The sequence below is a fragment of the Microcaecilia unicolor genome, chromosome 10 (assembly GCF_901765095.1).
Source record: "Microcaecilia unicolor chromosome 10, aMicUni1.1, whole genome shotgun sequence".
Taxonomy (NCBI): domain Eukaryota; kingdom Metazoa; phylum Chordata; class Amphibia; order Gymnophiona; family Siphonopidae; genus Microcaecilia; species Microcaecilia unicolor.
Genome location: NC_044040.1, coordinates 127,346,416 through 127,370,170, shown reverse-complemented (window position 1 = coordinate 127,370,170; position 23,755 = coordinate 127,346,416). Strand labels below are relative to the sequence as shown.

General features: G+C 41.9%; 1 protein-coding gene across 3 annotated transcripts in view; it reads right to left on the bottom strand.

Moving 5' to 3' along the window:
- Nucleotides 1–12,026: 12,026 nt before the first annotated feature.
- FAM168B (family with sequence similarity 168 member B) overlaps nucleotides 12,027–23,755 on the bottom strand; it is a 223,894-nt gene continuing 212,165 nt past the window's right edge. For all 3 annotated transcript variants that reach the window (XM_030216872.1, XM_030216871.1, XM_030216873.1), the window contains one exon: nucleotides 12,027–14,132. The gene's annotated coding sequence lies outside the window, so the exon portion shown is untranslated. The remainder of the gene's footprint in view (nucleotides 14,133–23,755) is intronic.

The window sequence follows — 23,755 nt, the reverse complement described above, 5'->3', positions numbered from 1 at the left end:
ACATGACCACATAGAGAGCAATCCTTTTGCCTCCCTATATCTCCACCTGCTGGTAGATGGACACAACCCACCAGTCTATGGATTGATCAGCTATGATTAATGGAAAGAAAGTTATCAGGTATGATACATAATTTTACCTTATTAATCTCTTTCTTAGACCTCAAAAATGGGGGTTGTTCCATAGGAAATCGGCTTAACTCAAATTCACTTTCTTAATATATTAATCAGCTGTTAAACTATTCACTGGGATCCACTGGAGAGCCTTTTTTGATCCAAGAAACTTTTAAGTTGATCAGGCTCAAAGAAAACATATTTAACATTTAGATATTTTACAATACATTTGCATGGATAAGACAAGAGAAATGAAGCTCCCATTGCCCTAGTTTCCTCTCTAAGTGCAAGGAATAATTTCCTCCTGTCTTGAGTATTTTTAGTCACATCCGGGTATATCCAAACCCGGGATCCACAAAAGATTTTCTTAGAGTTTTTAAAGTATAATTTTAATATAGCACTGAGATCTTGTTCAAAGACTAATGATATAATCAAAGTTTGATGCTGAGTTACCACTGAAAAAGATTGTTCTAGAAACATTGAGATATCTTGTATTTCATGTTCACTCCCTCCACAAGCGGTCTGGCCTCCGGTTTCTTTCACTACCCCAACTTTATTTTTAGACATAGGAATATAGTAAATTTTATTTACTGGAGGAATATGAGATGGGGAGTATTGTAAATTTTCAGTCAAATATTTTCAAAATAATTCCATCGGGCTCAGGCCGTTTATTACAGGAAAATTCAATATCCTTAAATTCAAACGTTTATTAAAATTTTCGATTTGTTCAATCTTCCTCAAAATCGCCAGCTTATCTTTAATCAAAGCCGTGTTAATCGTTTTCAGTGTTGCTACTTCCGATTCAATCGAATCAATTCTAGTTGTATCTGTTTTTAAATTTTCCACAGTTTCAGTTAAAACATTAACTTTACTCACAAGTGATGTGGTCTCCTGCAGGGCCGGTCTTAGCAAGTGCGGGGCCCTATGCAGACCAATTTGGTGGGACCCTATCCTAGCCCCGCCCCTATACTAGCCCCTCCCCCACCTCACCCATTGATAAGATTATTCAATTTTTAGAAAATTTTTTATTTATGAAATTTCAAAGACAAATGAAGCTAAACTTGTACAGAAAAACTGATTGAAATAATAAGCACAATGCTATCATGAAACCCCGCCTCCCAAGAAATTATTCAGTTCAAGTCCACAATTAGTAGTTCCAATTCTCATAACCCTGGGGGGGGGGGGGGGGGGGGGTCAGAGGTGCGGACACACAATCTCTCCACTGCAAAACACTATACACAAACTTGTGCAAAAACACAGTCACCTTACCAAACCATAACAGCACTAATTCCAAGGACAGGACAAGCTACAACCTTATGCATGGAAAGGCAGAACTGTAATTACACCAGGCTCTAAAACACCAATACACTACACCTTGTGAAAAAAAAAAAAGGGCTGCAAATACTATACGCTAGCAGGATACTGTACACCTTGATCACACATGAAAAACACATGACAACAAATATGAAGGCAAAATACTGAATGGAAAGTTACCTCAATAAGTCAGACTCAGCATGCAGCAATACTAGAAAAATTGAAACTTACATGCAAAATATCACAGATGCACATTTCTTAAAGCTGACATATTCCAATTAATAAATTCTGAATAAAATACTTTTTTTCTACCTTTGTCTGATCATTTAGTTTTTCTATTCGCTTTGGTCCCAGTGTTTTCTGTTTTATGCAGTGTCTTCTTTCCGTTTGATATTTTTTCTCTCACCATGTCCACCATCCTCCTGTGTCCTTATGTATTCTGTCTACCATCTGTAGCCCCCTGTCCCTATCCTTTCTCCAGTTTCAGCATCTGCCTTCAAAGTGTTCCGATCCAGCCCTTAAATTCAACAATTTCCCCTCCATCCACATCCAGCATTTCTCCTCTCCCCTCCACTCCATTTCCAGCAATTTCTCCTCTCCCTGGGCCCTGCCATCCCATCCAAGTCCATCCTTGGCCATCTCTGCCCTTCCCTCCTCCTCCGCTCCATCCACATCCAGCAATTCTCCTCTCTCCCCTCCCCTCCATTTCCAGCAATTTCTCCTCTCCCTGGGCCCTGCCATCCCATCCAAGTCCATCCTTGGCCCTCTCTGCCCTTCCCTCCTCCATCCACATCAAGTAATTCTCCCCTCTCCCTTCCCCTCCATTTCCAGCAATTTCTCCTCTCCCTGGGCCCTGCCCTCCCATCTGTTCCTCTCTCCCCTGCCCCCCTCCATTCACCCATGTATCCAGCAATTCCCCTCTCTCCCTGAGCCCTGCCATCCCATCCATGTCCCTCTTTCCCCTGCCCCAACTGCCTGCCCTCTTCTCTCCCCCACGATCGATCCCTTTCCTTTTTTTTCTTGTAAATTTACTTCCAGTCCGGCAGCGTCAGTGAAAGCGCTTCTCTTCGCTGTGTCCCGCCTTCTTCCGATGTCATGATGTCGGAAGAAGGCGGGACACAGTGAAGAGAAGCGCTTTTACTGACGCTGCCGGACTGGAGGTAAATTTAAAAGAAAAAAAAGGAAAGGGATCGATCGTGGGGGAGAGAAGAGGGCGGGCAGTTGGGACGAGCAGCGGCGATCCCCGGGCGGGCGGAATTAGGTCAAGGCTGACTGAGGTGCGCTGCGCGGGGCCCTATGCGGCCGCCTCGGTCTAAGACTGGCCCTGGTCTCCTGGGCCGAGTTTGCTACCGTTTTTTATGAGGTCTTGTATGGCTTTCCAGATCAATTCCAGCGTCACCACTTGGGGAGCTTGTAGCTCCAAGAATGATTCCTCTGCTCTCGTTGGGGGGGAGCCGCCATTAACAGAACCGTTGCCCTCGTCTTCCAAAGCAATCGGATCTGACCCCCTCTCCCGCTGATGAGCTGGACAAGGTGGAGGATTAACTTCCGGTGGCAAGAGTTGTTTCTATTGCCTGGTGGGCCGACGCTCCTTCGTCAGCACTCACAGCGGCCTGCTGGACACCGGTATCATGTGAAATTTGTTGTGAAGCAGTCAAGCGTTGTCTGGATAGGCGAAAAGGTACGAACCGATGGCGGTGGGTTCTTTACTGCTCCTTTCCTCTTGGTATGAGGCATTTTAGGAAATAAACGAGGTAACAATTCTTAATCCAGAGTAGCTCGATCGCTCACACTCAACATCGAGTCGCCATCTTGGAAACGCCCCAGAATATCCATTTTATGTCACCTATGTTGCAGTTTTGGGCTCTGGCTCCTTAGTGGCTGAAAGTTATCTTGCCCTCAAGTACATGTTCTGGGCAAGAAGCTAAGGAGCAAATTCAGTCTAAAGTTCACTGTACTTTAAGCTATAGTATGTAAACAAATTGCAGGAGGTTGTCAAGCTCTGCATTATAGCTATATTGGCAGGAGTCTAACCCCTACAGAGTGGTGGGTGGTGGTCTCCATGCTGATTATTTCTAAGATGATTATCACTGATATATATTTAAAACATTTTTTCAAATATTTGAATATAAAAAGAAAACATACTGGAAAAGAATTGCATTACATTATTACAATTTTTATAGTCCGCTACTTTCATAAACAGGTTTGGTGCAGATTACACATAAGAAACCTGGACAATATGAGGGAAATACAATAATATATACATTAATCCTGATCATAACACTGAAAACTCCTTTATAACAATGAACTAAACTTCACTAAACAAAAATTTATGAAATCAAAAGATTTTACTGCCTTTCTAAAAACATCATCATCTCACACTACATGAAAATTGGGAATGAGTTCCAAATCCTGACCCCTTGATATATGGATGCAAAAAAAAAAAAAAAAAAAAAAAAAAGTTTTTTTAGATTTAATTTTTGGTGAACTAGGAAAGCTTAACAGAATTTGGTTGTGAAAACTATAGCTTATTTCATCCTATTCTGGGCCATTCCATATAAAAATTTAAATATAATCATATAAAAATTTTTAACTCCACATGAGCAAGCGAAAGCTAATCAAAAGAGAACCACCACGGTTGTACCTACCAACTGAAAATATTATTCTGGCAGAAGCACTTTATATGATTTGCAATTTCTTAAGAATAACCCTTGGGCACCCCAAATAGATCACATTACAGTGAAAGCAAAAGTGATTGTACTATAACCCTGAAAATATTAGGTTCAAAGTTATTTTCTTATTCCTCTAAGTTTTCTCAGCAGTGCAAATGAAGATTTCATTACTTTATTCACCTGCAAAGTCATAAACAGATTGTTATTCTCTTGAACACCCACAATTCGTGCAGAGGACCATCTTATAATTAACAGTATTAATACTAAAGGATTGAGAGGACCAAATATTTTCTGGTTTTCCGATAAGGAAAATGTATTTTTCTTGATTTAACTTTAGCTTATGTGATGTTATCCTGTCATCTATTAAATCTAAACCAGTGGTTCCTAAACCTGGTCTTGGAGGCACAACAGCCAGTCAGGTTTTCAGGATATCCACAATGAATATTCATGACAGATTTGCATGTCGTGGAGACAGTACATGCAAACCACTCTCATGAATACTCATTATGGATATCCTGAAAACCTGACTGGCTGGGGTGCCTCCAGGACCAGGTTTGGGAGCCACTGATCTAAACATTCCTTTATCTTTGACAATGTAGTTCCCTGATTTCTTCGAAGAGGGAACATAAATACCATCTGCATAGATATATATTATATATCTATATCTATATATATATCAGTTCCCAACTGCTTTAGGTACTTTCCCAAAGAGTACAACTGTGGAGATTCCTGAGGGACCCCACATCTGGCATCCCATGTGGTAGAGAAAATTCTTTGCATCTATACTTTATAAGATCAATATTGCAAAAAGCTACAAAACCAGTCCAAAACCCTTCCAGTTATTCCAATTTCATTCATTATGAAAATCATGATCAATGAAGTCGAAAGTGCTAAAGTTGAATTGCATTATTAAAGTTTCCTGCCCCTTACTTAATAAAATTTGCCTCAATTAATGATAGAACCCAAAACTATTTCCATACTAAACTCTTTACGGCAACCAGATTGGGAAGGATCTGTAAAACATCAAAAGTATCTAGATATTTCTCTAATTGTCCAGCCACCCACCCTTCCATTACTGTTGCAAACATTGGAATAGAGGTCACTGGTCTATAATTAGCGACTTCTCACATATCTCCTTTAGGATTTTTATGTATTAGTGTTACACCTACGGTATATTGCCACATCTTGGGAAACTGACCTTTCTGAAATTTATCATTTAGCCAGTCCTTCAAGGCAAGTATAAATAAAGAAGACTTGGCTTTAATCAAATAATTTAGACAAACATCCCAATATACTTGGAGAACGAAGATACTTAACAATAATTTGACTTCTGTTTCACTTATATAATCAAAATTCAACCCGGTCCTATCTACTGGAATCTGATCAATTTTAACAGACAGCTTATTATAGCTTATTTCATTTATAGCTGTTTTTGCAAGACTTCCACCTTCTTTCTAAAATAAATTGCTAACTGATCTGCTGTAATCAACTCAACAGGGGATAACAGATCATTTACCTTAGTTAGACCATAAACTGCTCTAAACAATTTCTTCATATCAACCTTATCCTTCCTTATTTTACTTTAAAAAAAAAAAAAAGGACATGATGATTTAAGTGCTGTACCCTTAGGCATAACATGTGTAATTAATTGGGTTGCACCTCTGATGGTCCAATAGGCACTTCTGTGCTGAGGGATCTAGAGAAGGGAGAAAGTTCTTGGTCACATTAAGAGATTTGAGTGCTTCAGGCTACTGCTTTCTTAATCAAATGTAATACAACTACATTTTGTTTCAATACATAGTAAAACAAGGTATCTTTCAGGCACAGATTAACAATACATCAAATCAAACATGTAAAAAGGACAGCAAAGAAGGAATATTAGAGACAAAGAGTAGGAAAAAATAGGGAAAGATGTATAAGAAAAGGTCAACACATACAGAACCTAGTAACCAGTATTTCACCCACCACTCAAAGTTTAATGAATGCCATTCAACTTTAACTCATGAGGCACAACAGTTATATATGTCTAGTTTGCCTTTTATCAACTTTTCATATGAGCAGCATTGTACCAAGGACTATGCAAATAGTGTGGCCGAACAGCTCACAAATATTGAAAGGGTACAAAACTTTCTCACATCCCACCATTTTCTCTTATTAGCAATGGTAACATGAGAGGGGTTGCAGTGGAAGGGAATCATTGGGTGAGTTGCAAAAGACATGGTCCTGCATATGAGGCCATAGTAACCATGTCTTTGCACCATGAACTTTTACGTCATTCAAAGCTTATTGTACTGGAAGCTTCCTCTTCTGTTGAGATTTTATGTGTTAGAAAAATTAGGCATTACAAACATTCGTGGCTTCTTGAGACACTATTCGTCAAACAAGACTTGCAGTAACAAGTGTTCTCACAGTAGATGATGGTCTTTGTCCATTTTGTTATGGTGTCATATACCACCTTCCTACAGCTAAGTTCAACTCAAAGCAGGTTAAAGCAGTCAGTCAGTCAGTAAATAAATAAATAAATAAATACATCATAATAAAATACATTATCTAGACCCCTAGTGTCTAGCACTGGATGAAGGTCTCTTGTCAGTTCAATTCCCACTGCAGCTCCTTGTGACTGGGCAAGTCACTTAACCCTCCACTGCCCCAGGTACAAATAAATACCTGTATATACTATACAGGTGCTTTGAATGTAGTTACAAAAAAAAAAAAAACACCCACAGAAAGACGGTGTATCAAGTCCCTTGCCCTTTATGCCTTTATGTAATTGTCAGTTATCCACTACCATCTGTTATCTATGTTGAACAGTATTAGCAAAGCTTTTACTTCCTAGGCAGCATGATTAATTTGTGGTACTTTGTATTTTCAATCTGTTATGCCACTTTTAAAACTGTTAAACTAGCTTCCAGTAGAATCAATATATATTTTTTAAAGTTTTGTTTTTCATTCATAGAGCTCTAAAGAGGGATTCAGCCTTTTGACAAATGTTCTTAATATACAAGAGCCAAGGAGAGCCTTAAGATCAGAGGCAGCTTTCTATGGGGGCAATATTCAGCCAGCTGCGGTCAGCATTTTTTTTTTTTTTTTTTTTTAAACACTGACTTCTGCCACCAAAATTATGCCTGGATATTCAAAGGCAGGCCATGTGAGGGAATCAGCAGTAAATATTTAGGTATATGTGGCCAGCAGGCACCTAACTAGATAAGTGACGATATTCAGCCCTTAACTGGATAAATTAAACTGCACAAAGATAGGTCATATTTATGTGGTCCTGTTAACTTATCCAGTTAAGAGCTGAATATCAGCCCTTATTTAATAAAGTGCTGACTCCATCCCCAGACTGCCCACAAAATAGCCAGTTTCGACTTTAGCGGTTAGAGAGTATATACCCAGATAGTGCCACTGAATATTCCCTCGGGCCCAGTCAGCGTGAGTTAATTGGGTATGAGCTTCTGTTACCTGGTTAGCTCACTCTGAATAATTACATTGAATAAATTACAAGGAAAAGTACTTTCCTGTAGCTGGTCTTATTGAATGGAATCACCTCTCTTCAATTAAGGTAGTCATGTGTTACTGTGGCCTTTAAAAGACATTGAAGCCCGTTTATCAGGACCTAAGATATTATTGTCCAGTAATAAAACTTTTGTTGCAAAATCAATGTAGAGCTTGTGTAGAATTTAGTTGATAGGGATTTTTTAGGATTCCAAACAAAGGGTGAAGGTAATAGTTTTTGTTTATATTCTAATTTTTATTCTCTATTTGTAATTGGTTTATGTTGTAAATTAAGTATGTTAAATTTTGGGATCTGCTTTGCTTAAAAGTCGAATATAAATAAACATATGACTAAGTTGTCAAGAACACGATTCCATTGTTCAGTTAACGATAGTCTTTAGTTTAACTCAGTGGTTCCCAAACCTGGTCCTGGAGGCACCCCGGCCAGTCAGGTTTTCAGTATAGCCATAATGAATATTCACGAGATAGATTTGAATGCAGTGGAGGCAGTGCATGCAAATCTCTCTCAAGTATTCATTGTGGGTATCCTGAAAACCTAACTAGCTAGGTGTGTTCCAAGGACTGGGTTGAGAACTCTTAGGTTTTCAGGATACCCACAATGAATGGCATGAGATAAATCTGCATACAATAGAGGTAGGGCATGCAAATTTATCTCATGCAAATTCATTGTGGGTATTTATTTATTGGAATTTATTAACTGCCTTTATGAAGAGATTCACCCAAGGCGGTGTACAGCAGGTATCCTGAAAACCTGACTGGCTAGGTGTATCTTGAGGACTGGGTTGAGAACCCCTGAGATAAAAAGATTTCAACTACATAATCCTGCAAAATTTCACTCTCAGGTATGGACTAATTATGTCTTTAAAAAATGAGAAATATTTATCAATAAAAAAAGTAATTAACCCCAGAAATCGCATACCCCACTTTAGATACCTGTAGTTTTTAGGTTGTAGAACATGAAAAAACATCAAAGTTGTGAAAAAATTACATAGTCCCATTCTACTGCCCCTATAGTACATAAACCTTTAAAAAATGAAAGCTCCCCTCCAAACATTTATAGCCTTTACCTCTGTTATTTGTAACCCCACTTCTGGTACCTTAACTCAGCGGGTCACATCATCACACTAGTAATTAAGCATGCAAGCTTTGCAAATTTTTATTCTGCTACACAAAGCAAACAGTTTCTAATGATCACAATCAACCAAAATAAGCAACACAAGTCAATCTTTATTGAAAACTGAAGTATTAATACACAATTCTTGTTAAAATAAACGTGCTTTTAAGATTTTTTTTTTAAATCTGACCTCACCTACTCATTGGAACTCATTAAAAAAAAAAAAATACCAAATATGAATTTACACATAATCAAACTGGCTCAGAATGGAACCCCCACCTCATTGTGCTGATGCAATAGCAGTTCAATGCAGTGACACTTTATAAATCTTTATTCTGGAAGACAAGAAACTAAACTTTAAAAAGTACCAGTACAACTGCTCATGAAACAGTGCCAACAAAAAGAGGAACCTTTTCTCTAACCACAACATGGAGCTATTACAGAGGCCTCTCTCTTGGAAATCCTGCTGGATGCAATCACCAAAGGATTGATTCAAATAATTTATTTCGCCAAAGGTTTATTCAAACAGGAAATGCCTCTGCTTCTTTTAAAATGCATAATGCTCAGATAAATGTGCCCATCTGAAACACACCAGGCCTTAACTTTTCCACACCAAGCTCTTGCTAAAATTTAGAATACCTCAGAGTTTAAACCTTAAGTAGACTCATCCACTAGTAGCAGAAGCACTGTCAAAGTCACAAGAGTCACACTGATTGCTCATTGTGTTTCAAGGCTACTATACACCTTGGACAAACAGTTTAGATGTTACAAAAGAATTAGGAGATTTATTATGGTAGCTAGTCAAATTTCTATTGCATAACATGAGAGTACCTTCTTCCAGTCAGTTGGCCTACAGCTCTCTGATACTCACTAACCTAGAAGGAGAGTGCTCTGTAAATAGGTCAAAAACCATTACACTAATCTATGTTGCTCTTCGAAACAACTGAATTTAGCCAATAACTGCAAGTTCCTTTGCCAAAGGCCTTCCCATCCACCAGGAATTTTATCAGTATTCAGAAGTGTGGACTTAATTGTCTGGTAAATGGCAAAAGGCCTGGATAATATAAAAACCTCAAGCTAGACAAAAGAAAAAATATTCACCACACATTTTTTTAGGAAAGTCAGATAAATACTCCAAAGTTATCTGATGAGCAAGATCACTGAACACAAATGATTACAGCAAGACTCCACCAATCTGGGAGATCCTGATCAATTAAAGCAATAGAAAATATTTTAGGGTTTCCAATTACAAAGCCAAGGCTAGTTTTCAACTAGCAATAGGCTACATAATTTGAGCGGGATCAAGCTTTCCATATCCTTCTTTTTTTTTTTTAATCTGCTGTTACAATGTTAGTGTGAAGCAGGAGAAGCTTTTCACATGACATGGCAGTTTCCTCCACAGTTCTGAGATCTTCTGTATGGGATTTAATTGTTAAAAAAAGAATTGACAATGAAGACTACATCATACCAATCTGACCACTATAGTACTATTTTCAAGGACTGATGAGCATTGCTATGCATGCAAAACACATCATACCATTTATACAAGTGCGACATCTCCATCCATCTAGCAGAGTAAAAAATGTGCTTACTGCAGAGTAAACTAATATATGGCAAAAAAACCAAACAAAAAAAACAACAAAAACACCACAACAAAAACAGAATTGGTGTCGTTCTATTAAAGATCTGTAGGAAGGAATGGAATATTAAAGTGAAAAGCTAGACAAATATGACCCACATACAAGGCAGGCTATACCAATCAAATGTATACGAACACCTGGCAAAAAGATTGCTATCTTAATGGGTTTTACCCTTTATGGCTGGGAAATGGAGGACAGAAGATGACTCAGAACTAGGATCACATCCATAACTTGCATAGTACAAACAAAAAAACTAACTCCAAATATTTCTTCAGAATAGCACAATTGTTTTTACTAACAAAAATGCAATAAGTTTAACTTCCTATTTTATGCAAAATGATATATATATATATATATATATATATATATATATATATATATATATATATATATAATCAGTGTTGTCTGTACCAGAAATGGTGTCATGACAATAATTTTTCTCACTCCAATTTTCTAATATTTGATTCCAAAGTTCTGTTTCTACAATTGGTCCCAATATCTACAGGCCTACAGAAAAAAAGGGAGGCAACCCCCCTGAGCAATGTACTGGGGAACTGGAAACCTAGCACATACATTACTCCCAGTTAATAGCACTGGCGGCAAAACATCAGGGATCCAGGGAACGTGGCAAAAGCAGTAAATCTGCAAGCAAAGTCTACAAAAATGTTTTTGGGGCCCAAATGATTACCTTGTTTTCCATTATTTTATTTTTGTTACTTTTGTACCCCACGCTTTCCCCACTCATGGCAGGCTCAATGCGGCTTATGTGCCACAGAAGACCAATATAAAGTTCTGCATACTCAAGCACAACAGGTTAGAAAAAAAAATATTCCTACCTAAACAGGAATATCCCTATTATGTACTAACTTCCATTTGAAGACCACAAAAAAAAAGTCTTAACATTCCTCTTGCAAAAGCTGGCACTTAACTGGAGACTGTAGGCATGTTTTGAATAGTTCCAACAGGAGGAGCAATAATAGAACCAGACAGGTACGTAAGACAACATGAGACATGTAATTCCATTGCATGCATGCTCAGACCAATTAGTAATTCTGCATGACATGTCATCTGCAAGACTGTTCAGTATGGTTTGTATGAGACGCATGTCAAAACGTTTCAAAATAAAAGTATTAAAGCAGTAGTGCTTCTTTGCCACAAGCAGCTCTCCATGAGGAGGATCAGGGATCATGTTGTCAAACAGCTTTAGTTAAAAAACAGTACACAGCTTCACTTAACTTGGGACCTCAATCTGTCTCCCTTTCTCTGTACCATTCCTCATATTCATGATCATTAATTGGTTTCAAGTTCAAAGTTACTGCGAACAGAGTTTCATCACAAAAGAAAATCAGATAATGAACTAGTATTGTTCTTATGCAGCATTCATAAAAGGACAAATCACCAGAATTACACACAACCTTAATGTAGTCTATTGCAGGGTACTACAAAATTCCCTATATTATATGAATGCTGAATATCTCTTTTTGGTATTACATGTAATGTACATTACTTCATGCGTATACTCTCCCTTGCATTTTTTATACTGCAAATGTTACCCCAATACAGACATTTGTTTGGAAGCAGAACTCAGTGGGGCTTTTTTTCATTTAATTCCAGAATTCACAGATTGTTATTACTGCATGTGATCTGATAAAGCCTAAGCCCAAGAAAAAATACTGTTTATTGGCAAGGTTTTGCAAACAATTTTTAGGACCAAATAGTTATTTCAAGCAGCACAACTTATACTGGTTTCTGCACAGTTATATACTGTACACAACACAAGAGTTCTCATTTTGGTTCTATACTAGCTGGCTCAGCAAGTCAAAAGATGTTAAAACAGGTTCATGCAGTAGAGTCGCAGCATACAGAACTATTCTACAGATTAAAAAATTTAACACTGGCTTATCAAAATTTAAACTTTTAATTGACCCAGACATTATACTTAAGTGCTCACAAAGGCTTGTAAGGTCTGGGCAATGGAGGCAGCAACAGAAAAGGCAACAATGTTTTCTGCCTACAAGTTTTCTAAACAAAATGCATATGAATTAAAAAAGTGCTTTTTCTGAACAAAAAAGAAAACTATCATAATAAATGCCACCTCAAATGGCTTAAATGGGTAAAACTAGCTATCATGAAGAAGCTGCCAGTCTGGAGAGAAAGCTAAGCCTTTCACTACACCACCAAAGGAACCATATCATACACAACAAACAAACCCTTAATGCACCTCAGGGCCAAAATCTGCTTCAAAAAACACAAGATGAAAATTGCTATAAGCTCTACAAATCACTGCAGGACTTGACAAACCCACATCTTATTTGTGGGGTGTGCCTGTCAAGAATACTATCCCTCATCTGTTTACACAACACTCAAGTTCTTTAAGTTCTGTATGTACTGATTATGACTTTTCAAATCACCGTCTCAGCAGCACAAAAAGGGAAATTTATTAATAAAGAAATGCTGATCACAAGTTTCCTCAACTTACACATTTCCAAAAGTGCAAACCATGAGGTAAAACACAAAAATCAAACCACAAACATCAAAGTTTAAAAAATCGAGCTGATGACCTACACAGACACATAGTAAGGCCATCATTATTCAAAACAAATGAAAGGAATTTTTTTTTTTGTTAACTTCTAATACATTCTCAACAGCCTTGCCTGAATTTGCTAAATTCAGATCAAGGGGAAAAGTTATATTTTTAAAAAACGGCCAAGTCCAATTTCACATAAATTTCCAATAGAAAGGTCCAGGGTTGCATTCTTGTCCTTAAGAGCCTCAGCAGTAAAGTGTAGTATTATGAACTGGTGACAAAACACAGAGCAGAACTGCTGTCACTTCAGACATCCTTCAGGTGCAGAAAAATGGAATAAGCTTATTATGTAAATCCAACAGCACACACTGCACCATCTAGCAAACAGGAAGCAAAATGCCTGGGCTAGAAAACATTTTGCTGAGACTAGGAATGGGTTGGCAAGATTAGGATTTACCAGCATAAGGAGGTTTCACTTGAGTATTTTCAACACCATTAGGCTACAAGGAATCAGATTTTTCTACTTACTTTCTGCCACTGTCCATACTAATCAACCTCCTCATTCCTTATGCTGATCATGGAGCACACATGGAAAGATTTATCACAATGAAATCAGGCTTTGTAGGGATTCAACAGTCAATCATGGCCTTTTTCCTATTCACTCTACTATAAACAGTCAAATCACTTAAAAATACGTGTATCTTGAAACAAGCAACACTAACCGCCTACCCCCAATCTATACCAGAGTGTTCTAAAAGTAATGAACCCCAGTACTAGCTCAAGATCTTGCATACACTTCAGTACTGAATACAAGGCTACAAGTTACTGTTGCTTCAGTTCCTTTGGACTTTGCATATGATGAGTTTGTATCAGTTGTAGGTGGACTGAACAAATCTGAATTCTTCTGATGTCCAATTTTACATGCACTTCACTAATATGAACCAGAAATTTATATTCCCATTTTTAGGGTTAGCTAAAAAAGAACAACCCTGCAAGACAGTCCATAAGAGAGATGTGGTTAAGACTTGTAACTGTTGCAGTTTCAATATATAAGATATAGAGCCCTGGGAACTCTTCAGTGATCTGCTGTTAGTAAGTAGTGTTTGGCGAAGTGTTGAAAGCATTCAAAAAAAAAGAAAAAACAAAAACAAAAAAGGAAGTCCTTGCTGGAGACATGATGACTTCAGCACCAACTGCTACTTCTCAGTGACTTTACTGCATAATTCCCATCTGCAAACCTACAAAGAGGAACAGCTTTACTAGAGTTGAAAACAAAACAAAACAAAAACAAACATTTGCTGCTTGTTGAAAATTTAGAATGGCAGTAACTAGTCCTTAGTGTCATGTAACTCAGCTTTAGCCTCTAAATGATTTACAGGTCAAACACTACTGCTAAATCATTTCTGCACTGTTACTAAACATATAGATACATATAACCAGGACATAATTAAGGAAGTAGAACTGTGCAGCTGTGGAGGGGTGGGGAGGCTAGGGGCTGAAGCAACAAACAAAAAAAAAAGAGGGCTAGATTAGGGAGCAAATGGTTGTTTGCTGCTTTGCTCCAGGCATGCCCCATTCCCCTCCTCTTCTCTGCAGGCTGTGTGCAATACCCCTACTGCTCTGGAGTCTAAAGTAGTAGCTGCATTCTAGGTCATTTCCCTAGAAATTAAGCCCTGCACGTAAGAGAGGGCTCATGTTCAACAGTGCATGCAACCTAGTCAAGGTGTGCAATACATGAAACAAGAATTTACAGGAAATGTACTCACTATATAGAGAGATGCTCCTCAACAAAATCTTGGAGGTACATCGGTCCAGTTAGATTTCCAGTCTACCTAAATTCATATGCATGAGGTAAGTTTACATATATTAAAAATCCATTAGGGAGAAATTTGTCTCTCCTAATTTTCTCTCTTTTAGTTTCACCACATCAGTCCAGAATCTGTGAATTTGTGCCCATCTACCAGCAGATGGAGACAGAAAAAAACAAAAACAAACAGTTCTGCGTTCTTCGCCCAATTAAGAATATAAGAACAGATATACTGGGTCAGACCAATGCTCCATCTAACCTAGTATCATGCTTTCCAACAGTGGCCAATCCAGGTCACAAGTACCTGGCAGAAACCCAATTAGTAGCAACATTCCATGCTACAAATCCAGGGGCTAACCAACTCAATAACAGACTATGGACTTTTCCTCCAGGAATTTGTCCAAACCTTTTTTAAACCCAGATACACTAACCGCCATTACCACATCCTCTGGCAGTGAGTTGCAAAGCTTAACTATTCTTTGAGTGAAAAAAATATTTCCTCCTATTTGTTTTAAGGATATTTCCATGTAATTTCATTGAGTGTCCCCTGGTCTTTGTATTTTTTGAAAGAGTGAAAAATTGATTCACTTCTACCTGTTCTACACCACTCAGGATTTTATAGACCTCAATCATATCCCCCCCCCCCCCCAGCCGTCTCTTTTCCAAGCTGAAGCGCCTTAACCGCTTTAGCCTTTCCTTATATGGGAGCAGTTCCATCCCCTTTATCATTTTGGTTGCTCGTCTTTAAACCTTTTCTAATTCTGCTATATCTTTTTTGAGATATAGCAACTAGAACTGAATGCAATACTCAAGGTGAGGTCACACCATGGAGCGATACAGAGGCATTAATAATATTCTTGGTCTTATTTTGCATTCCTTTCCTAATAATTCTCAGCATCTTGCTTGCTTTTTTGGCCACTGCCGACGCACACTGGGCAGAAGATTTCAGAATACTGTCTACAATGACACCTAGACCTTTTTCTTGAGTGCTGACTCCTAAGGTGTGCAGCCTTAGATGCTCAGTGTTTCCAATGACAAAGCAATAGACCATCTATTTTCTATTTCTCTTGATTTGATGTGCTAATAGTACTTATTGTAACACATCATGGTTACAAAAAAAAAAAAAAATAACCCAAAACAAAACCCCAAACCTTTGAGATGTGCCATTTCTGTCCTTGAATGTTGAACCTGAAGAGAATTTTGACTGTTGACAAAAGAGTGTGAAGAATATTAAAGCATACTAACGTGATTTAATAAATGGAAATATACTGGAGGGTGCCTCTGGCCTGGTCTGGTGGGACCAAGAAAAGAAAATAAGCAGGTAAGACCTAATTTCTCCTTCCTTAGCATTCATCAGACCAGTCCAGGATCTGTGGGATGTATCACAGCAGTTCCCAAGATGGGTGGGATTCTAAGATCAATGCCCAAATAATGGTCCTAAATGCAGTATACAGTCATGCTCCTACCTGGATCTAACAATGCTTTGCAAATATAAGAAAGAACGACTATATCACTGGTCTGCAACTACAAATCAGATGTACTGCTCCCACTCCACCCATGAGGTCAAAGCACCTCTAGCAGAAAGTTTTCAAACTTAGGATGACGCTTCCTTTTGAAATTAAATATATGCTGAAAGTATTACCTTAGTTGGTTTGCCTGATCTGAAACCTGAACACAGAAAAATCTAATCTGTCCAATCTTGGAAATTGATTGGCCACTTCAAAAGTACACAACAGACATAGAACAACACCACCACCAACTCTGGAGCAACAACAATACCAACTTTGGAAGAAAGGGCAGAACTGTTTAATAGACCCTCCCGCTTCTGCAACTAGAGAAAGGGATCTGTGCATGTTAAAACTTCTAGCTCAAAATTCTTTTAGAAGAATTAAAAACCAAGAACTACATAAGGGTAAGATTTTTCCAAGATACACTGGGGATCAAAGGATGTAAATCCCAGCACCTTAAGCAGCAGAATAAACTCCACTCAGGACAGGACAGAAGGACGTATAGCATCTCACCTTTGAGAAGGTGCATTGCATGTGGATGAAACACTTGAAAGAACCTTTTAGGTGGCCTCCAAAGCTAAAGAAAATTGCAATTTGGACTTAAAAGTATCTCCATGTTATTTCTACTTGGATTCTGTCTGTCCAAGATGTGAGTGAAAGATTCAACAGAGAGCGAACTGCATCTTCTGCATACCACTTGTCAAGATTCGCCAAACTCTAAAGAGGGAAAGTGGTTTTGAAACTCAATGGAGGAGTAGCCTAGAGGTTAGCACAGTGGCCTGACAACCATGAGAACTGGGTTCGATTCCCACTGCAGCTCCTTCTGACTCCGGGCAACCCTAAATTGCCCCAGGTAAAATAAAACAACTACCTGTAATCACAGAAAGGAGACATATCAAATCCCACCCCCTTCCCCTTATAAAAGCATGGCTAAGATTAAGAAATGTTTACAGAAATACTGAGCAACAGTATAATAATGGATGATTACCCCAATATTGACTGGATAAATGTTACATCAGGGAGAGACAGGGAGATAAAATTCCTAGACGTAATAAATGACTGCTTCTTGGAACAACTGGTCTAAGAAATGACAAGAGGAAATGCTATTTTAAATCTAGTCCTTAGTGGAATGAAGGGCATGGTACAAGGGGTAGTGGTGTTGGGTCCATTGGGAAACAGTGATCATAAGATGTTCAAATTTGAGCTGATAGCTGGAGTAATCACTAAGGAAATCTAAGGTAGCAGCATTTAATTTATGAAAGGGCAACTAAGATAAAATGAGGCAAATGGTTAAAAAGAAGATAAAAGGATCAGCTGCCAAGGTTAGGACTTTAAATCAGGCAGGGACGTTGTTTAAAAATACCATCGTGAAAGCCCAGATCAGATGTATTCCATATATTAACAAGGTGGAAAGAAGAGCAAACGACGCCCAGCATGGTTAAAAGGTGAAGTGAAAAAGGCTATTAGAGCCATAAGAACATCCTTCAAAGAATGGAAAAAGGAACCAAATGAAAAAAATAAGAAGCAACATAAGCACTGGCAAGCTAGATACAACACACTGATAAAGGCGGCTAAAAAAGAATATTAAAAAACAATTGCAACAGAGACAAACTCATAGTAATAAATTTTTTAGGCATATCAGAAGCAGAAAGCCTATGAGGGAATCCGTGGGACAGTTAGATCATGAAGGAGCAAAAGGGGCACTCGGGGAGGACAATGCCATAGTGGACAAAATGAATTAATTTTTTACTTTGGTCTTTATGGAAGAAGATGTAAGAGATCTACCTGTAGCAGAAACTGTTTTCACGGGTAAGGAAGAACTGAAAGAAATCTCAGTGAACCTGGAACATATACGGAGCCAGATCGACAAGCTAAACAGTGATAAATCACCTGGACCAGATAATACACCCCAGGATACTGAAAGAACTCAAACATGAAATTGTTGATCTGCTGCTAGCTATCGGTAACCTATCATTAAAATCATCCTTGGTACCTTAAGATTAGAGGGTGGCCAACGTAACACTGATTTTTAAAAAGGGTTCTGGGATGATTCCATATAGACTGGTAAGCCTGACTTCAGTGCCAGGCAAAATAGTGGAAACTTATTATAATAAAGAATAAAATTATGGAACACTTAGACAAACATGGTCTAATGGGACAGAGTCAGTATGGGTCAAGCCAAGGGAAGTCTTGCCTCACCAATCTGCTTTATTTCTTTGAAGGCATGAACAAACATATGGATAAAGGTGAGCCGGTTGATGTAGGGTACCTACTACTACTACTATTTAGCATTTCTATAGCGCTACAAAGCATACGCAGCGCTGCACAAACATAGAAGAAAGACAGTCCCTGCTCAAAGAGCTTACAATCTAATAGACAAAAAATAAATAAAGTAAGCAAATCAAATCAATTAATGTGAACGGGAAGGAAGAGAGGAGGGTAGGTGGAGGCGAGTGGTTACAAGTGGTTACGAGTCAAAAGCAATATTAAAGAGGTGGGCTTTCAGTCTAGATTTAAAGGTGGCCAAGGATGGGGCAAGACGTAGGGGCTCAGGAAGTTTATTCCAGGCGTAGGGTGCAGCGAGACAAAAGGCGCGAAGTCTGGAGTTGGCAGTAGTGGAGAAGGGAACAGATAAGAAGGATTTATCCATGGAGCGGAGTGCACGGGAAGGGGTGTAGGGATGGACGAGTGTGGAGAGATACTGGGGAGCAGCAGAGTACATTTATAGGTTAGTAGAAGAAGTTTGAACAGGATGCGAAAACGGATAGGGAGCCAGTGAAGGGTCTTGAGGAGAGGGGTAGTATGAGTAAAGCGACCCTGGCGGAAGATGAGACGGGCAGCAGAGTTTTGAGCCGACTGGAGAGGGGAGAGGTGACTAAGTGGGAGGCCAGCAAGAAGCAGATTGCAGTAGTCTAAACGAGAGGTGATAAGGGTGTGGATGAGGGTTTTGGTAGAGTGCTCGGAAAGAAAGGGGCGGATTTTACGGATGTTGTAAAGAAAGAAACGACAGGTCTTGGCAATCTGCTGGATATGAGCAGAGAAGGAGAGAGAAGAGTCAAAGATGACCCCAAGGTTTCGAGCTGAGGAGACAGGGAGAATGATTTTCAGAAAGCTTTTCACCAAGTTCCTCATGAGAGACACCTGAGATAAAGGGTATGATACATACCTGTAGCAGTTGTTCTCCGAGGACAGCAGGCTGATTGTTCTCACGACTGGGTTGACGTCCGCGGCAGCCCCCACCAACCGGAAAAAGCTTCGCGGGACGGTCGGCACGCAGGGCACGCCCACCGCGCATGCGCGGCCGTCTTCCCGCCCGTGCGCGACCGCTCCCGCCAGTTGAATGACAAGCAATAAAGTATAAAACACAACTCCAAAGGGGAGGAGGGAGGGTAGGTGAGAACAATCAGCCTGCTGTCCTCGGAGAACAACTGCTACAGGTATGTATCATACCCTTTCTCCGAGGACAAGCAGGCTGCTTGTTCTCACGACTGGGGTATCCCTAGCTCTCAGGCTCACTCAAAACAAGAACCCAGGTCAATGGAACCTCGCAACGGCGAGGAAACAACAGAAATTGACCTACGAAGAACAACTAACTGAGAGTGCAGCCTGACCAGAATAAATTCGGGTCCTGGAGGGTGGAGTTGGATTACACCCCAAACAGATTCTGCAGCACCGACTGCCCGAACCGACTATCGCGTCGGGTATCCTGCTGGAGGCAGTAATGAGATGTGAATGTGTGGACAGATGACCACGTCGCAGCCTTGCAGATCTCTTCAATAGTGGCTGACTTCAAGTGGGCCACCGACGCTGCCATGGCTCTGACACTATGAGCCGTGACATGACCCTCAAGAGTCAGCCCAGCCTGGGCGTAAGTGAAGGAAATGCAATCTGCTAGCCAATTAGAGATGGTGCGTTTCCCGACAGCGACCCCTAGCCTGTTAGGGTCGAAAGAAATAAACAATTGGGCGGACTGTCTGTTGGGCTGTGTCCGCTCCAAGTAGAAGGCCAATGCTCTCTTGCAGTCCAATGTGTGCAACTGACGTTCAGCAGGGCGGGTATGCGGCCTGGGGAAGAATGTTGGCAAGACAATTGACTGGTTAAGATGGAACTCCGACACCACCTTCGGCAGGAACTTTGGGTGAGTGCGGAGCACTACTCTGTTGTGATGAAATTTAGTATATGGAGCATGAGCTACTAGGGCTTGAAGCTCACTGACCCTACGAGCTGAAGTAACTGCCACCAAGAAAATGACCTTCCAGGTCAAGTACTTCAGATGGCAGGTATTCAGTGGCTCAAAAGGAGGTTTCATCAGCTGGGTGAGGACGACGTTGAGATCCCATGACACAGTAGGAGGCTTGATAGGGGGCTTTGACAAAAGCAAGCCTCTCATGAATCGAACGACTAAAGGCTCTCCAGAGATGGCTTTACCTTCCACACGATAATGGTAAGCACTAATCGCACTAAGGTGATTCCTTACTGAGTTGGTCTTGAGGCCAGACTCTGATAAGTGCAGAAGGTATTCAAGCAGGTTCTGTGCAGGGCAAGAACGAGGTTCTAGGGCCATGCTCTCACACCACACGACAAACCTCCTCCACTTGAAAAAGTAACTCTTTTTAGTGGAATCCTTCCTAGAGGCAAGCAAGACCCGGGAGACACCCTCAGACAGACCCAACGCAGTGAAGTCTACGCCCTCAACATCCAGGCCGTGAGAGCCAGAGACTGAAGGTTGGGGTGCAGCAACGCTCCGTCGTTCTGCGAATGAGAGTCGGAAAACACTCCAATCTCCACGGTTCTTCGGAGGACAACTCCAGAAGAAGAGGGAACCAGATCTGACGGGGCCAAAAGGGCGCTATCAGAATCATGGTGCCGCGGTCTTGCTTGAGCTTCAGTAAGGTCTTCCCCACCAAAGGTATGGGAGGATAAGCATACAGGAGGCCGGTCCCCCAATGGAGGAGAAAGGCATCCGACGCTAGCCTGCCGTGTGCCTGAAGTCTGGAACAGAACAGAGGCAGCTTGTGGTTGGTCTGAGAGGCGAAAAGGTCCACCGAGGGGGTGCCCCACGCTCGGAAGATCTTGCGTACCACTCTGGCATGGAGCGACCACTCGTGCGGTTGCATGACTCTGCTCAGTCTGTCGGCCAGACTGTTGTTTACGCCTGCCAGGTATGTGGCTTGGAGGAGCATGCCGAACCGACACGCCCAACGCCACATCCCGACGGCCTCCTGGCACAGGGGGCGAGATCCGGTGCCCCCCTGCTTGTTGACGTAATACATTGCAACCTGATTGTCTGTCCGAATTTGGATAATTTGACAGGACAGCCGATCTCTGAAAGCCTTCAGTGCGTTCCAGATCGCTCGGAGCTCCAGGAGGTTGATCTGCAGATCCTTTTCCTGGAGGGACCACAGACCCTGAGTGTGGAGCCCATCGACATGGGCTCCCCACCCCAGGCGAGATGCATCCGTCGTCAGCACTTTCGTGGGCTGCGGAATTTGGAATGGACGTCCCAGGGTCAAATTGGTCCGGATGGTCCACCAGAGCAGTGAAGTGCGACAACTGGTGGAGAGGCGGATGACATCTTCTAGATTCCCGGTGGCTTGGAACCACTGGGAAGCTAGGGTCCATTGAGCAGATCTCATGTGAAGACGAGCCATGGGAGTCACATGAACTGTGGAGGCCATATGACCCAGAAGTCTCAACATCTGCCGAGCTGTGATCTGCTGAGACGCTCTGGTCTGCGAAGCCAGGGCCAAGAGATTGGTGGCCCTCGCTTCGGGAAGGTAGGCCTGAGCTGTCTGGGAATTCAGCAGCGCTCCTATGAATTCCAGAGATTGAGTTGGCTGGAGATGGGACTTTGGGTAATTTATCACAAACCCCAGCAGCTCCAGAAGTTGAATAGTGCACTGCATGGACCGGAGGGCTCCTGCCTCCGAGGTGTTCTTGACCAGCCAATCGTCGAGATATGGGAACACGTGCACTCCCAGCTTGCGTAGGTAGGCCGCTACCACCACGAGGCACTTTGTAAACACTCGTGGGGCAGAGGCGAGCCCAAAGGGCAGCACACAATACTGAAAGTGCCGTGCGCCCAGGCGGAATCTGAGATACTGTCTGTGAGCTGGCAGTATCGGGATGTGAGTGTATGCGTCCTTTAAATCCAGGGAACATAGCCAATCGTTTTTCTGAATCATTGGCAGAAGGGTGCCCAAGGAAAGCATCCTGAACTTTTCTTTGACCAGGAATTTGTTCAGGCCTCTCAGGTCTAGGATGGGACGCATCCCCCCTGTTTTCTTTTCCACAAGGAAGTACCTGGAATAGAATCCCTGCCCTTCCTGCCCGGGTGGTACGGGCTCGACCGCATTGGCGCTGAGAAGGGCGGAGAGTTCCTCTGCAAGTACCTGCTTGTGATGGGAGCTGAAAGACTGAGCTCCTGGAGGACAATTTGGAGGCAGGGAGGCCAAATTCAGGGCGTATCCGCACCGCACTATTTGGAGAACCCACTGGTCGGAGGTTATGAGAGGCCACCTTTGGTGAAAAAATTTTAACCTCCCTCCGACCGGCAGATCGTCCGGTACGGACACTTGTAGGGCGGCTATGTTCCCGTGGATCCAGTCAAAAGCCCGTCCCCGGCTTTTGCTGTGGAGGCGCAGGGGGCTGCTTAGGCGCACGCTGTTGACGAGAACGAGCGCGCTGGGGCTGTCCCTGTGCCTGACGAGGCCTTCGGGCCGGCTGGTTGTACCTACGCTTTGCAAAAGAATAGGGTGCAGCCTGCCGTGCCCGGGAAAAAACGCCCACCCGTGGGGGCGGGTGCTGAAGGCGCCCGGTGGGAGAGCTTGTCGAGAGCGGTTTCCCGCTGATGCAGTTGGTCCACCATCTGCTCGACCTTCTCACCGAAAATGTTATCCCCCCGGCAAGGGACGTCAGCCAGTCTCTGCTGGGTGCGGTTGTCCAGGTCAGAGGCACGCAGCCATGAGAGCCTGCGCATCACTATACCTTGGGCCGCAGCACGAGATGCCACGTCACAGGTGTCAAAAATCCCCCTGGACAGGAACTTTCTGCACGCCTTCAGCTGCCTGACCACCTCCTGATAAGGCCTGGACTGCTCCGGCGGGAGCTTATCGACCAGGTCCGCCAGCTGTTGCACATTGGTCCGCATGTGGATGCTCATATAGAGCAGGTAAGATTGGATGCGGGTCACGAGCATGGAGGACTGGTAGGCCTTCCTCCCAAATGAGTCCAGAGTGCGAGACTCCCGCCCCGGGGGCGCCGAGGCGGTATCCCTCGAACTCCGTGCCCTCTTGAGAGCAGAATCCACGACCGCTGAGTCATGGGGCAACTGGGGCCGCATGAGCTCTGGGTCAGAGTGGATCCTGTACTGGGACTCTGCTTTCTTGGGAATGGTGGGATTAGTTAATGGTCGCACCCAGTTCCGGAGCAGCGTCTCCTTCAGGACATTGTGCAGCGGTACCGTGGAGGACTCTCTAGGTGGTGATGGATAGTCGAGGACCTCGAGCATCTCGGCCCTCGGCTCTTCCACAGAGACCACGGGAAA